The sequence below is a fragment of the Phaseolus vulgaris genome, chromosome 6 (genome assembly GCF_051622355.1).
Source record: "Phaseolus vulgaris cultivar YP4 chromosome 6, ASM5162235v1, whole genome shotgun sequence".
In the NCBI taxonomy this organism is placed as follows: domain Eukaryota; kingdom Viridiplantae; phylum Streptophyta; class Magnoliopsida; order Fabales; family Fabaceae; genus Phaseolus; species Phaseolus vulgaris.
In genome coordinates, this window is record NC_143503.1 from 10,335,322 (window position 1) to 10,349,215 (window position 13,894).

General features: G+C 40.7%; 21 non-coding genes across 21 annotated transcripts; all 21 read left to right on the top strand.

Moving 5' to 3' along the window:
* Positions 1-304: 304 nt before the first annotated feature.
* Positions 305-423, top strand: LOC150026568 (5S ribosomal RNA). Its single transcript, XR_016522103.1, has one exon. It is a non-coding gene; the product is annotated as a 5S ribosomal RNA (ribosomal RNA).
* Positions 424-974: 551 nt separating this feature from the next.
* Positions 975-1,093, top strand: LOC150026569 (5S ribosomal RNA). Its single transcript, XR_016522021.1, has one exon. It is a non-coding gene; the product is annotated as a 5S ribosomal RNA (ribosomal RNA).
* Positions 1,094-1,648: 555 nt separating this feature from the next.
* LOC150026570 (5S ribosomal RNA) lies at positions 1,649-1,767 on the top strand. Its single transcript, XR_016522104.1, has one exon. It is a non-coding gene; the product is annotated as a 5S ribosomal RNA (ribosomal RNA).
* A 551-nt stretch (positions 1,768-2,318) lies between these two features.
* Positions 2,319-2,437, top strand: LOC150026571 (5S ribosomal RNA). The gene has a single exon (XR_016522022.1). It is a non-coding gene; the product is annotated as a 5S ribosomal RNA (ribosomal RNA).
* Positions 2,438-2,986: 549 nt separating this feature from the next.
* On the top strand, positions 2,987-3,105 carry LOC150026572 (5S ribosomal RNA). The gene has a single exon (XR_016522165.1). It is a non-coding gene; the product is annotated as a 5S ribosomal RNA (ribosomal RNA).
* A 555-nt stretch (positions 3,106-3,660) lies between these two features.
* Positions 3,661-3,779, top strand: LOC150026573 (5S ribosomal RNA). Its single transcript, XR_016522755.1, has one exon. It is a non-coding gene; the product is annotated as a 5S ribosomal RNA (ribosomal RNA).
* Positions 3,780-4,334: 555 nt separating this feature from the next.
* Positions 4,335-4,453, top strand: LOC150026574 (5S ribosomal RNA). The gene has a single exon (XR_016522093.1). It is a non-coding gene; the product is annotated as a 5S ribosomal RNA (ribosomal RNA).
* Positions 4,454-5,005: 552 nt separating this feature from the next.
* Positions 5,006-5,124, top strand: LOC150026575 (5S ribosomal RNA). Its single transcript, XR_016522225.1, has one exon. It is a non-coding gene; the product is annotated as a 5S ribosomal RNA (ribosomal RNA).
* A 556-nt stretch (positions 5,125-5,680) lies between these two features.
* On the top strand, positions 5,681-5,799 carry LOC150026576 (5S ribosomal RNA). Its single transcript, XR_016521968.1, has one exon. It is a non-coding gene; the product is annotated as a 5S ribosomal RNA (ribosomal RNA).
* A 555-nt stretch (positions 5,800-6,354) lies between these two features.
* On the top strand, positions 6,355-6,473 carry LOC150026577 (5S ribosomal RNA). Its single transcript, XR_016522090.1, has one exon. It is a non-coding gene; the product is annotated as a 5S ribosomal RNA (ribosomal RNA).
* Positions 6,474-7,028: 555 nt separating this feature from the next.
* On the top strand, positions 7,029-7,147 carry LOC150026578 (5S ribosomal RNA). The gene has a single exon (XR_016522094.1). It is a non-coding gene; the product is annotated as a 5S ribosomal RNA (ribosomal RNA).
* Positions 7,148-7,699: 552 nt separating this feature from the next.
* Positions 7,700-7,818, top strand: LOC150026579 (5S ribosomal RNA). The gene has a single exon (XR_016521978.1). It is a non-coding gene; the product is annotated as a 5S ribosomal RNA (ribosomal RNA).
* Positions 7,819-8,372: 554 nt separating this feature from the next.
* LOC150026580 (5S ribosomal RNA) lies at positions 8,373-8,491 on the top strand. Its single transcript, XR_016522095.1, has one exon. It is a non-coding gene; the product is annotated as a 5S ribosomal RNA (ribosomal RNA).
* Positions 8,492-9,043: 552 nt separating this feature from the next.
* LOC150026581 (5S ribosomal RNA) lies at positions 9,044-9,162 on the top strand. The gene has a single exon (XR_016521979.1). It is a non-coding gene; the product is annotated as a 5S ribosomal RNA (ribosomal RNA).
* A 552-nt stretch (positions 9,163-9,714) lies between these two features.
* Positions 9,715-9,833, top strand: LOC150026582 (5S ribosomal RNA). Its single transcript, XR_016522023.1, has one exon. It is a non-coding gene; the product is annotated as a 5S ribosomal RNA (ribosomal RNA).
* Positions 9,834-10,385: 552 nt separating this feature from the next.
* Positions 10,386-10,504, top strand: LOC150026583 (5S ribosomal RNA). Its single transcript, XR_016522126.1, has one exon. It is a non-coding gene; the product is annotated as a 5S ribosomal RNA (ribosomal RNA).
* A 556-nt stretch (positions 10,505-11,060) lies between these two features.
* On the top strand, positions 11,061-11,179 carry LOC150026584 (5S ribosomal RNA). The gene has a single exon (XR_016521969.1). It is a non-coding gene; the product is annotated as a 5S ribosomal RNA (ribosomal RNA).
* Positions 11,180-11,734: 555 nt separating this feature from the next.
* LOC150026585 (5S ribosomal RNA) lies at positions 11,735-11,853 on the top strand. Its single transcript, XR_016521980.1, has one exon. It is a non-coding gene; the product is annotated as a 5S ribosomal RNA (ribosomal RNA).
* Positions 11,854-12,405: 552 nt separating this feature from the next.
* Positions 12,406-12,524, top strand: LOC150026586 (5S ribosomal RNA). Its single transcript, XR_016522024.1, has one exon. It is a non-coding gene; the product is annotated as a 5S ribosomal RNA (ribosomal RNA).
* Positions 12,525-13,076: 552 nt separating this feature from the next.
* Positions 13,077-13,195, top strand: LOC150026587 (5S ribosomal RNA). Its single transcript, XR_016522128.1, has one exon. It is a non-coding gene; the product is annotated as a 5S ribosomal RNA (ribosomal RNA).
* A 556-nt stretch (positions 13,196-13,751) lies between these two features.
* LOC150026588 (5S ribosomal RNA) lies at positions 13,752-13,870 on the top strand. Its single transcript, XR_016521970.1, has one exon. It is a non-coding gene; the product is annotated as a 5S ribosomal RNA (ribosomal RNA).
* Positions 13,871-13,894: the final 24 nt, after the last annotated feature.

Here is a 13,894-nt window from a genome sequence, read left to right on the forward strand (position 1 = left end):
TACCCCCAATAGAGTTACCAGAAAAAAATTTGGATGAAAAATCATTTTTTTACCTATTTTTAATGAATTTTTCAATATTACTGCCATGCCAAAATCTATCAAAAGTTATGACCACGAGTTCACCTTTTTCGTGCTATTTTTTTTTTTTTTTTCTTGCTGACCCTCTAAATAAAAAAATTAAAGTACCTAGAAAAACGATCCTGAAATAGTGTTCTGTAGCGAGTTATCGCGTTCGGGGTCCAACCATTTTGAAACTGAAGCCCAATTGCAAATCCATATACGCATTGATCTTGCTACACTTGACAGGTGCGATCATACCAGCACTAATGTACCGGATCCCATCAGAACTCCGCAGTGAAGCGTGCTCGGGCGAGAGTAGTACTAGGCTGGGTGACCTCCTGGGAAGTCCTCGTGTTGCACTTCTTTTTGTATTTATTGTTTTTCTTCCTGGCCTAAACAATCGAACCACGAGTTCAGTGAGTTATCGCGTTCGGGGCCCTTCGGGAATTGGCAACTAGATTCGTTACGTCATGTCGAACAACTTTCATTTTTTACGCGTCTCCATCCGACTTCCCGATCAAAAGTTATGGCCGTTTGAAGTTTTCCACAAAAAATTCTCAGCAACTCAAAATCTCTCGTTGTTTTCCAACCTGTGAGGACTCCTCCGCCAAATATACCCCCAATAGAGTTACCAGAAAAAAATTTGGATGAAAAATCATTTTTTTACCTATTTTTAATGAATTTTTCAATATTACTGCCATGCCAAAATCTATCAAAAGTTACGACCACGAGTTCACCTTTTTCGTGCTTTTTTTTTTTTTTCTTGCTGACCCTCTAAATAAAAAAATTAAAGTACCTAGAAAAACGATCCTGAAATAGTGTTCTGTAGCGAGTTATCGCGTTCGGGGTCCAACCATTTTGAAACTGAAGCCCAATTGCAAATCCATATACGCATTGATCTTGCTACACTTGAAAGGTGCGATCATACCAGCACTAATGCACCGGATCCCATCAGAACTCCGCACTTAAGCGTGCTTGGGCGAGAGTAGTACTAGGATGGGTGACCTCCTGGGAAGTCCTCGTGTTGCACTTCTTTTTGTATTTATTGTTTTTCTTCCTGGCCTAAACAATCAAACCACGAGTTCAGTGAGTTATCGCGTTCGGGGCCCTTCGGGAATTGGCAACTAGATTCGTTACGTCATCTCGAACAACTTTCATTTTTTACGCGTCTCCATCCGACTTCCCGATCAAAAGTTATGGCCGTTTGAAGTTTTCCACAAAAAATTCTCAGCAACTCAAAATCTCTCGTTGTTTTCCAACCTGTGAGGACTCCTCCGCCAAATATACCCCCAATAGAGTTACCAGAAAAAAATTTGGATCAAAAATCATTTTTTTACCTATTTTTAATGAATTTTTCAATATTACTGCCATGCCAAAATCTATCAAAAGTTACGACCACGAGTTCACCTTTTTCGTGCTATTTTTTTTTTTTTTTTCTTGCTGACCCTCTAAATAAAAAAATTAAAGTACCTAGAAAAACGATCCTGAAATAGTGTTCTGTAGCGAGTTATCGCGTTCGGGGTCCAACCATTTTGAAACTGAAGCCCAATTGCAAATCCATATACGCATTGATCTTGCTACACTTGACAGGTGCGATCATACCAGCACTAATGTACCGGATCCCATCAGAACTCCGCAGTGAAGCGTGCTCGGGCGAGAGTAGTACTAGGCTGGGTGACCTCCTGGGAAGTCCTCGTGTTGCACTTCTTTTTGTATTTATTGTTTTTCTTCCTGGCCTAAACAATCGAACCACGAGTTCAGTGAGTTATCGCGTTCGGGGCCCTTCGGGAATTGGCAACTAGATTCGTTACGTCATGTCGAACAACTTTCATTTTTTACGCGTCTCCATCCGACTTCCCGATCAAAAGTTATGGCCGTTTGAAGTTTTCCACAAAAAATTCTCAGCAACTCAAAATCTCTCGTTGTTTTCCAACCTGTGAGGACTCCTCCGCCAAATATACCCCCAATAGAGTTACCAGAAAAAAATTTGGATGAAAAATCATTTTTTTACCTATTTTTAATGAATTTTTCAATATTACTGCCATGCCAAAATCTATCAAAAGTTACGACCACGAGTTCACCTTTTTCGTGCTTTTTTTTTTTTTTCTTGCTGACCCTCTAAATAAAAAAATTAAAGTACCTAGAAAAACGATCCTGAAATAGTGTTCTGTAGCGAGTTATCGCGTTCGGGGTCCAACCATTTTGAAACTGAAGCCCAATTGCAAATCCATATACGCATTGATCTTGCTACACTTGAAAGGTGCGATCATACCAGCACTAATGCACCGGATCCCATCAGAACTCCGCACTTAAGCGTGCTTGGGCGAGAGTAGTACTAGGATGGGTGACCTCCTGGGAAGTCCTCGTGTTGCACTTCTTTTTGTATTTATTGTTTTTCTTCCTGGCCTAAACAATCAAACCACGAGTTCAGTGAGTTATCGCGTTCGGGGCCCTTCGGGAATTGGCAACTAGATTCGTTACGTCATCTCGAACAACTTTCATTTTTTACGCGTCTCCATCCGACTTCCCGATCAAAAGTTATGGCCGTTTGAAGTTTTCCACAAAAAATTCTCAGCAACTCAAAATCTCTCGTTGTTTTCCAACCTGTGAGGACTCCTCCGCCAAATATACCCCCAATAGAGTTACCAGAAAAAAATTTGGATCAAAAATCATTTTTTTACCTATTTTTAATGAATTTTTCAATATTACTGCCATGCCAAAATCTATCAAAAGTTACGACCACGAGTTCACCTTTTTCGTGCTATTTTTTTTTTCTTGCTGACCCTCTAAATAAAAAAATTAAAGTACCTAGAAAAACGATCCTGAAATAGTGTTCTGTAGCGAGTTATCGCGTTCGGGGTCCAACCATTTTGAAACTGAAGCCCAATTGCAAATCCATATACGCATTGATCTTGCTACACTTGACAGGTGCGATCATACCAGCACTAATGCACCGGATCCCATCAGAACTCCGCAGTTAAGCCCGCTTGGGCGAGAGTAGTACTAGGATGGGTGACCTCCTGGGAAGTCCTCGTGTTGCACTTCTTTTTGTATTTATTGTTTTTCTTCCTGGCCTAAACAATCGAACCACGAGTTCAGTGAGTTATCGCGTTCGGGGCCCTTCGGAAATTGGCAACTAGATTCGTTACGTCATGTCGAACAACTTTCATTTTTTACGCGTCTCCATCCGACTTCCCGATCAAAAGTTATGGCCGTTTGAAGTTTTCCACAAAAAATTCTCAGCAACTCAAAATCTCTCGTTGTTTTCCAACCTGTGAGGACTCCTCCGCCAAATAAACCCCCAATAGAGTTACCAGAAAAAAATTTGGATGAAAAATCATTTTTTTACCTATTTTTAATGAATTTTTCAATATTACTGCCATGCCAAAATCTATCAAAAGTTATGACCACGAGTTCACCTTTTTCGTGCTATTTTTTTTTTTTTTTTCTTGCTGACCCTCTAAATAAAAAAATTAAAGTACCTAGAAAAACGATCCTGAAATAGTGTTCTGTAGCGAGTTATCGCGTTCGGGGTCCAACCATTTTGAAACTGAAGCCCAATTGCAAATCCATATACGCATTGATCTTGCTACACTTGACAGGTGCGATCATACCAGCACTAATGCACCGGATCCCATCAGAACTCCGCAGTAAAGCGTGCTTGGGCGAGAGTAGTACTAGGATGGGTGACCTCCTGGGAAGTCCTCGTGTTGCACTTCTTTTTGTATTTATTGTTTTTCTTCCTGGCCTAAACAATCGAACCACGAGTTCAGTGAGTTATCGCGTTCGGGGCCCTTCGGGAATTGGCAACTAGATTCGTTACGTCATGTCGAACAACTTTCATTTTTTACGCGTCTCCATCCGACTTCCCGATCAAAAGTTATGGCCGTTTGAAGTTTTCCACAAAAAATTCTCAGCAACTCAAAATCTCTCGTTGTTTTCCAACCTGTGAGGACTCCTCCGCCAAATATACCCCCAATAGAGTTACCAGAAAAAAATTTGGATGAAAAATCATTTTTTTACCTATTTTTAATGAATTTTTCAATATTACTGCCATGCCAAAATCTATCAAAAGTTATGACCACGAGTTCACCTTTTTCGTGCTATTTTTTTTTTTTTTTTCTTGCTGACCCTCTAAATAAAAAAATTAACGTACCTAGAAAAACGATCCTGAAATAGTGTTCTGTAGCGAGTTATCGCGTTCGGGGTCCAACCATTTTGAAACTGAAGCCCAATTGCAAATCCATATACGCATTGATCTTGCTACACTTGACAGGTGCGATCATACCAGCACTAATGCACCGGATCCCATCAGAACTCCGCAGATAAGCGCGCTTGGGCGAGAGTAGTACTAGGATGGGTGACCTCCTGGGAAGTCCTCGTGTTGCACTTCTTTTTGTATTTATTGTTTTTCTTCCTGGCCTAAACAATCGAACCACGAGTTCAGTGAGTTATCGCGTTCGGGGCCCTTCGGGAATTGGCAACTAGATTCGTTACGTCATCTCGAACAACTTTCATTTTTTACGCGTCTCCATCCGACTTCCCGATCAAAAGTTATGGCCGTTTGAAGTTTTCCACAAAAAATTCTCAGCAACTCAAAATCTCTCGTTGTTTTCCAACCTGTGAGGACTCCTCCGCCAAATATACCCCCAATAGAGTTACCAGAAAAAAATTTGGATGAAAAATCATTTTTTTACCTATTTTTAATGAATTTTTCAATATTACTGCCATGCCAAAATCTATCAAAAGTTATGACCACGAGTTCACCTTTTTCGTGCTATTTTTTTTTTTTTCTTGCTGACCCTCTAAATAAAAAAATTAAAGTACCTAGAAAAACGATCCTGAAATAGTGTTCTGTAGTGAGTTATCGCGTTCGGGGTCCAACCATTTTGAAACTGAAGCCCAATTGCAAATCCATATACGCATTGATCTTGCTACACTTGACAGGTGCGATCATACCAGCACTAATGTACCGGATCCCATCAGAACTCCGCAGGTAAGCGTGCCGGGGCGAGAGTAGTACTAGGATGGGTGACCTCCTGGGAAGTCCTCGTGTTGTACTTCTTTTTGTATTTATTGTTTTTCTTCCTGGCCTAAACAATCGAACCACGAGTTCAGTGAGTTATCGCGTTCGGGGCCCTTCGGGAATTGGCAACTAGATTCGTTACGTCATGTCGAACAACTTTCATTTTTTACGCGTCTCCATCCGACTTCCCGATCAAAAGTTATGGCCGTTTGAAGTTTTCCACAAAAAATTCTCAGCAACTCAAAATCTCTCGTTGTTTTCCAACCTGTGAGGACTCCTCCGCCAAATATACCCCCAATAGAGTTACCAGAAAAAAATTTGGATGAAAAATCATTTTTTTACCTATTTTTAATGAATTTTTCAATATTACTGCCATGCCAAAATCTATCAAAAGTTATGACCACGAGTTCACCTTTTTCGTGCTATTTTTTTTTTTTTTTTTCTTGCTGACCCTCTAAATAAAAAAATTAACGTACCTAGAAAAACGATCCTGAAATAGTGTTCTGTAGCGAGTTATCGCGTTCGGGGTCCAACCATTTTGAAACTGAAGCCCAATTGCAAATCCATATACGCATTGATCTTGCTACACTTGACAGGTGCGATCATACCAGCACTAATGCACCGGATCCCATCAGAACTCCGCAGTCAAGCGTGCCGGGGCGAGAGTAGTACTAGGATGGGTGACCTCCTGGGAAGTCCTCGTGTTGCACTTCTTTTTGTATTTATTGTTTTTCTTCCTGGCCTAAACAATCGAACCACGAGTTCAGTGAGTTATCGCGTTCGGGGCCCTTCGGGAATTGGCAACTAGATTCGTTACGTCATGTCGAACAACTTTCATTTTTTACGCGTCTCCATCCGACTTCCCGATCAAAAGTTATGGCCGTTTGAAGTTTTCCACAAAAAATTCTCAGCAACTCAAAATCTCTCGTTGTTTTCCAACCTGTGAGGACTCCTCCGCCAAATATACCCCCAATAGAGTTACCAGAAAAAAATTTGGATCAAAAATCATTTTTTTACCTATTTTTAATGAATTTTTCAATATTACTGCCATGCCAAAATCTATCAAAAGTTATGACCACGAGTTCACCTTTTTCGTGCTATTTTTTTTTTTTTTTTCTTGCTGACCCTCTAAATAAAAAAATTAAAGTACCTAGAAAAACGATCCTGAAATAGTGTTCTGTAGCGAGTTATCGCGTTCGGGGTCCAACCATTTTGAAACTGAAGCCCAATTGCAAATCCATATACGCATTGATCTTGCTACACTTGACAGGTGCGATCATACCAGCACTAATGCACCGGATCCCATCAGAACTCCGCAGTGAAGCGCGCTTGGGCGCGAGTAGTACTAGGATGGGTGACCTCCTGGGAAGTCCTCGTGTTGCACTTCTTTTTGTATTTATTGTTTTTCTTCCTGGCCTAAACAATCGAACCACGAGTTCAGTGAGTTATCGCGTTCGGGGCCCTTCGGGAATTGGCAACTAGATTCGTTACGTCATCTCGAACAACTTTCATTTTTTACGCGTCTCCATCCGACTTCCCGATCAAAAGTTATGGCCGTTTGAAGTTTTCCACAAAAAATTCTCAGCAACTCAAAATCTCTCGTTGTTTTCCAACCTGTGAGGACTCCTCCGCCAAATATACCCCCAATAGAGTTACCAGAAAAAAATTTGGATGAAAAATCATTTTTTTACCTATTTTTAATGAATTTTTCAATATTACTGCCATGCCAAAATCTATCAAAAGTTATGACCACGAGTTCACCTTTTTCGTGCTATTTTTTTTTTTTTTTTCTTGCTGACCCTCTAAATAAAAAAATTAACGTACCTAGAAAAACGATCCTGAAATAGTGTTCTGTAGCGAGTTATCGCGTTCGGGGTCCAACCATTTTGAAACTGAAGCCCAATTGCAAATCCATATACGCATTGATCTTGCTACACTTGACAGGTGCGATCATACCAGCACTAATGCACCGGATCCCATCAGAACTCCGCAGATAAGCGCGCTTGGGCGAGAGTAGTACTAGGATGGGTGACCTCCTGGGAAGTCCTCGTGTTGCACTTCTTTTTGTATTTATTGTTTTTCTTCCTGGCCTAAACAATCGAACCACGAGTTCAGTGAGTTATCGCGTTCGGGGCCCTTCGGGAATTGGCAACTAGATTCGTTACGTCATGTCGAACAACTTTCATTTTTTACGCGTCTCCATCCGACTTCCCGATCAAAAGTTATGGCCGTTTGAAGTTTTCCACAAAAAATTCTCAGCAACTCAAAATCTCTCGTTGTTTTCCAACCTGTGAGGACTCCTCCGCCAAATATACCCCCAATAGAGTTACCAGAAAAAAATTTGGATCAAAAATCATTTTTTTACCTATTTTTAATGAATTTTTCAATATTACTGCCATGCCAAAATCTATCAAAAGTTATGACCACGAGTTCACCTTTTTCGTGCTATTTTTTTTTTTTTCTTGCTGACCCTCTAAATAAAAAAATTAAAGTACCTAGAAAAACGATCCTGAAATAGTGTTCTGTAGCGAGTTATCGCGTTCGGGGTCCAACCATTTTGAAACTGAAGCCCAATTGCAAATTCATATACGCATTGATCTTGCTACACTTGACAGGTGCGATCATACCAGCACTAATGTACCGGATCCCATCAGAACTCCGCAGTTAAGCGTGCCGGGGCGAGAGTAGTACTAGGATGGGTGACCTCCTGGGAAGTCCTCGTGTTGCACTTCTTTTTGTATTTATTGTTTTTCTTCCTGGCCTAAACAATCGAACCACGAGTTCAGTGAGTTATCGCGTTCGGGGCCCTTCGGGAATTGGCAACTAGATTCGTTACGTCATGTCGAACAACTTTCATTTTTTACGCGTCTCCATCCGACTTCCCGATCAAAAGTTATGGCCGTTTGAAGTTTTCCACAAAAAATTCTCAGCAACTCAAAATCTCTCGTTGTTTTCCAACCTGTGAGGACTCCTCCGCCAAATATACCCCCAATAGAGTTACCAGAAAAAAATTTGGATGAAAAATCATTTTTTTACCTATTTTTAATGAATTTTTCAATATTACTGCCATGCCAAAATCTATCAAAAGTTATGACCACGAGTTCACCTTTTTCGTGCTATTTTTTTTTTTTTTTCTTGCTGACCCTCTAAATAAAAAAATTAACGTACCTAGAAAAACGATCCTGAAATAGTGTTCTGTAGCGAGTTATCGCGTTCGGGGTCCAACCATTTTGAAACTGAAGCCCAATTGCAAATCCATATACGCATTGATCTTGCTACACTTGACAGGTGCGATCATACCAGCACTAATGCACCGGATCCCATCAGAACTCCGCAGATAAGCGCGCTTGGGCGAGAGTAGTACTAGGATGGGTGACCTCCTGGGAAGTCCTCGTGTTGCACTTCTTTTTGTATTTATTGTTTTTCTTCCTGGCCTAAACAATCGAACCACGAGTTCAGTGAGTTATCGCGTTCGGGGCCCTTCGGGAATTGGCAACTAGATTCGTTACGTCATGTCGAACAACTTTCATTTTTTACGCGTCTCCATCCGACTTCCCGATCAAAAGTTATGGCCGTTTGAAGTTTTCCACAAAAAATTCTCAGCAACTCAAAATCTCTCGTTGTTTTCCAACCTGTGAGGACTCCTCCGCCAAATATACCCCCAATAGAGTTACCAGAAAAAAATTTGGATCAAAAATCATTTTTTTACCTATTTTTAATGAATTTTTCAATATTACTGCCATGCCAAAATCTATCAAAAGTTATGACCACGAGTTCACCTTTTTCGTGCTATTTTTTTTTTTTTCTTGCTGACCCTCTAAATAAAAAAATTAAAGTACCTAGAAAAACGATCCTGAAATAGTGTTCTGTAGCGAGTTATCGCGTTCGGGGTCCAACCATTTTGAAACTGAAGCCCAATTGCAAATTCATATACGCATTGATCTTGCTACACTTGACAGGTGCGATCATACCAGCACTAATGTACCGGATCCCATCAGAACTCCGCAGTTAAGCGTGCCGGGGCGAGAGTAGTACTAGGATGGGTGACCTCCTGGGAAGTCCTCGTGTTGCACTTCTTTTTGTATTTATTGTTTTTCTTCCTGGCCTAAACAATCGAACCACGAGTTCAGTGAGTTATCGCGTTCGGGGCCCTTCGGGAATTGGCAACTAGATTCGTTACGTCATGTCGAACAACTTTCATTTTTTACGCGTCTCCATCCGACTTCCCGATCAAAAGTTATGGCCGTTTGAAGTTTTCCACAAAAAATTCTCAGCAACTCAAAATCTCTCGTTGTTTTCCAACCTGTGAGGACTCCTCCGCCAAATATACCCCCAATAGAGTTACCAGAAAAAAATTTGGATGAAAAATCATTTTTTTACCTATTTTTAATGAATTTTTCAATATTACTGCCATGCCAAAATCTATCAAAAGTTACGACCACGAGTTCACCTTTTTCGTGCTTTTTTTTTTTTTTTCTTGCTGACCCTCTAAATAAAAAAATTAAAGTACCTAGAAAAACGATCCTGAAATAGTGTTCTGTAGCGAGTTATCGCGTTCGGGGTCCAACCATTTTGAAACTGAAGCCCAATTGCAAATCCATATACGCATTGATCTTGCTACACTTGAAAGGTGCGATCATACCAGCACTAATGCACCGGATCCCATCAGAACTCCGCACTTAAGCGTGCTTGGGCGAGAGTAGTACTAGGATGGGTGACCTCCTGGGAAGTCCTCGTGTTGCACTTCTTTTTGTATTTATTGTTTTTCTTCCTGGCCTAAACAATCAAACCACGAGTTCAGTGAGTTATCGCGTTCGGGGCCCTTCGGGAATTGGCAACTAGATTCGTTACGTCATCTCGAACAACTTTCATTTTTTACGCGTCTCCATCCGACTTCCCGATCAAAAGTTATGGCCGTTTGAAGTTTTCCACAAAAAATTCTCAGCAACTCAAAATCTCTCGTTGTTTTCCAACCTGTGAGGACTCCTCCGCCAAATATACCCCCAATAGAGTTACCAGAAAAAAATTTGGATGAAAAATCATTTTTTTACCTATTTTTAATGAATTTTTCAATATTACTGCCATGCCAAAATCTATCAAAAGTTATGACCACGAGTTCACCTTTTTCGTGCTATTTTTTTTTTTTTCTTGCTGACCCTCTAAATAAAAAAATTAAAGTACCTAGAAAAACGATCCTGAAATAGTGTTCTGTAGTGAGTTATCGCGTTCGGGGTCCAACCATTTTGAAACTGAAGCCCAATTGCAAATCCATATACGCATTGATCTTGCTACACTTGACAGGTGCGATCATACCAGCACTAATGTACCGGATCCCATCAGAACTCCGCAGGTAAGCGTGCCGGGGCGAGAGTAGTACTAGGATGGGTGACCTCCTGGGAAGTCCTCGTGTTGCACTTCTTTTTGTATTTATTGTTTTTCTTCCTGGCCTAAACAATCGAACCACGAGTTCAGTGAGTTATCGCGTTCGGGGCCCTTCGGGAATTGGCAACTAGATTCGTTACGTCATGTCGAACAACTTTCATTTTTTACGCGTCTCCATCCGACTTCCCGATCAAAAGTTATGGCCGTTTGAAGTTTTCCACAAAAAATTCTCAGCAACTCAAAATCTCTCGTTGTTTTCCAACCTGTGAGGACTCCTCCGCCAAATATACCCCCAATAGAGTTACCAGAAAAAAATTTGGATGAAAAATCATTTTTTTACCTATTTTTAATGAATTTTTCAATATTACTGCCATGCCAAAATCTATTAAAAGTTATGACCACGAGTTCACCTTTTTCGTGCTATTTTTTTTTTTTTTTTTCTTGCTGACCCTCTAAATAAAAAAATTAACGTACCTAGAAAAACGATCCTGAAATAGTGTTCTGTAGCGAGTTATCGCGTTCGGGGTCCAACCATTTTGAAACTGAAGCCCAATTGCAAATCCATATATGCATTGATCTTGCTACACTTGACAGGTGCGATCATACCAGCACTAATGCACCGGATCCCATCAGAACTCCGCAGTCAAGCGTGCCGGGGCGAGAGTAGTACTAGGATGGGTGACCTCCTGGGAAGTCCTCGTGTTGCACTTCTTTTTGTATTTATTGTTTTTCTTCCTGGCCTAAACAATCGAACCACGAGTTCAGTGAGTTATCGCGTTCGGGGCCCTTCGGGAATTGGCAACTAGATTCGTTACGTCATGTCGAACAACTTTCATTTTTTACGCGTCTCCATCCGACTTCCCGATCAAAAGTTATGGCCGTTTGAAGTTTTCCACAAAAAATTCTCAGCAACTCAAAATCTCTCGTTGTTTTCCAACCTGTGAGGACTCCTCCGCCAAATATACCCCCAATAGAGTTACCAGAAAAAAATTTGGATCAAAAATCATTTTTTTACCTATTTTTAATGAATTTTTCAATATTACTGCCATGCCAAAATCTATCAAAAGTTATGACCACGAGTTCACCTTTTTCGTGCTATTTTTTTTTTTTTTTTCTTGCTGACCCTCTAAATAAAAAAATTAAAGTACCTAGAAAAACGATCCTGAAATAGTGTTCTGTAGCGAGTTATCGCGTTCGGGGTCCAACCATTTTGAAACTGAAGCCCAATTGCAAATTCATATACGCATTGATCTTGCTACACTTGACAGGTGCGATCATACCAGCACTAATGTACCGGATCCCATCAGAACTCCGCAGTTAAGCGTGCCGGGGCGAGAGTAGTACTAGGATGGGTGACCTCCTGGGAAGTCCTCGTGTTGCACTTCTTTTTGTATTTATTGTTTTTCTTCCTGGCCTAAACAATCGAACCACGAGTTCAGTGAGTTATCGCGTTCGGGGCCCTTCGGGAATTGGCAACTAGATTCGTTACGTCATGTCGAACAACTTTCATTTTTTACGCGTCTCCATCCGACTTCCCGATCAAAAGTTATGGCCGTTTGAAGTTTTCCACAAAAAATTCTCAGCAACTCAAAATCTCTCGTTGTTTTCCAACCTGTGAGGACTCCTCCGCCAAATATACCCCCAATAGAGTTACCAGAAAAAAATTTGGATGAAAAATCATTTTTTTACCTATTTTTAATGAATTTTTCAATATTACTGCCATGCCAAAATCTATCAAAAGTTACGACCACGAGTTCACCTTTTTCGTGCTTTTTTTTTTTTTTTCTTGCTGACCCTCTAAATAAAAAAATTAAAGTACCTAGAAAAACGATCCTGAAATAGTGTTCTGTAGCGAGTTATCGCGTTCGGGGTCCAACCATTTTGAAACTGAAGCCCAATTGCAAATCCATATACGCATTGATCTTGCTACACTTGAAAGGTGCGATCATACCAGCACTAATGCACCGGATCCCATCAGAACTCCGCACTTAAGCGTGCTTGGGCGAGAGTAGTACTAGGATGGGTGACCTCCTGGGAAGTCCTCGTGTTGCACTTCTTTTTGTATTTATTGTTTTTCTTCCTGGCCTAAACAATCAAACCACGAGTTCAGTGAGTTATCGCGTTCGGGGCCCTTCGGGAATTGGCAACTAGATTCGTTACGTCATCTCGAACAACTTTCATTTTTTACGCGTCTCCATCCGACTTCCCGATCAAAAGTTATGGCCGTTTGAAGTTTTCCACAAAAAATTCTCAGCAACTCAAAATCTCTCGTTGTTTTCCAACCTGTGAGGACTCCTCCGCCAAATATACCCCCAATAGAGTTACCAGAAAAAAATTTGGATGAAAAATCATTTTTTTACCTATTTTTAATGAATTTTTCAATATTACTGCCATGCCAAAATCTATCAAAAGTTATGACCACGAGTTCACCTTTTTCGTGCTATTTTTTTTTTTTTCTTGCTGACCCTCTAAATAAAAAAATTAAAGTACCTAGAAAAACGATCCTGAAATAGTGTTCTGTAGTGAGTTATCGCGTTCGGGGTCCAACCATTTTGAAACTGAAGCCCAATTGCAAATCCATATACGCATTGATCTTGCTACACTTGACAGGTGCGATCATACCAGCACTAATGTACCGGATCCCATCAGAACTCCGCAGGTAAGCGTGCCGGGGCGAGAGTAGTACTAGGATGGGTGACCTCCTGGGAAGTCCTCGTGTTGCACTTCTTTTTGTATTTATTGTTTTTCTTCCTGGCCTAAACAATCGAACCACGAGTTCAGTGAGTTATCGCGTTCGGGGCCCTTCGGGAATTGGCAACTAGATTCGTTACGTCATGTCGAACAACTTTCATTTTTTACGCGTCTCCATCCGACTTCCCGATCAAAAGTTATGGCCGTTTGAAGTTTTCCACACAAAATTCTCAGCAACTCAAAATCTCTCGTTGTTTTCCAACCTGTGAGGACTCCTCCGCCAAATATACCCCCAATAGAGTTACCAGAAAAAAATTTGGATGAAAAATCATTTTTTTACCTATTTTTAATGAATTTTTCAATATTACTGCCATGCCAAAATCTATTAAAAGTTATGACCACGAGTTCACCTTTTTCGTGCTATTTTTTTTTTTTTTTTTCTTGCTGACCCTCTAAATAAAAAAATTAACGTACCTAGAAAAACGATCCTGAAATAGTGTTCTGTAGCGAGTTATCGCGTTCGGGGTCCAACCATTTTGAAACTGAAGCCCAATTGCAAATCCATATACGCATTGATCTTGCTACACTTGACAGGTGCGATCATACCAGCACTAATGCACCGGATCCCATCAGAACTCCGCAGTCAAGCGTGCCGGGGCGAGAGTAGTACTAGGATGGGTGACCTCCTGGGAAGTCCTCGTGTTGCACTTCTTTTTGTATTTATTGTTTTTCTTC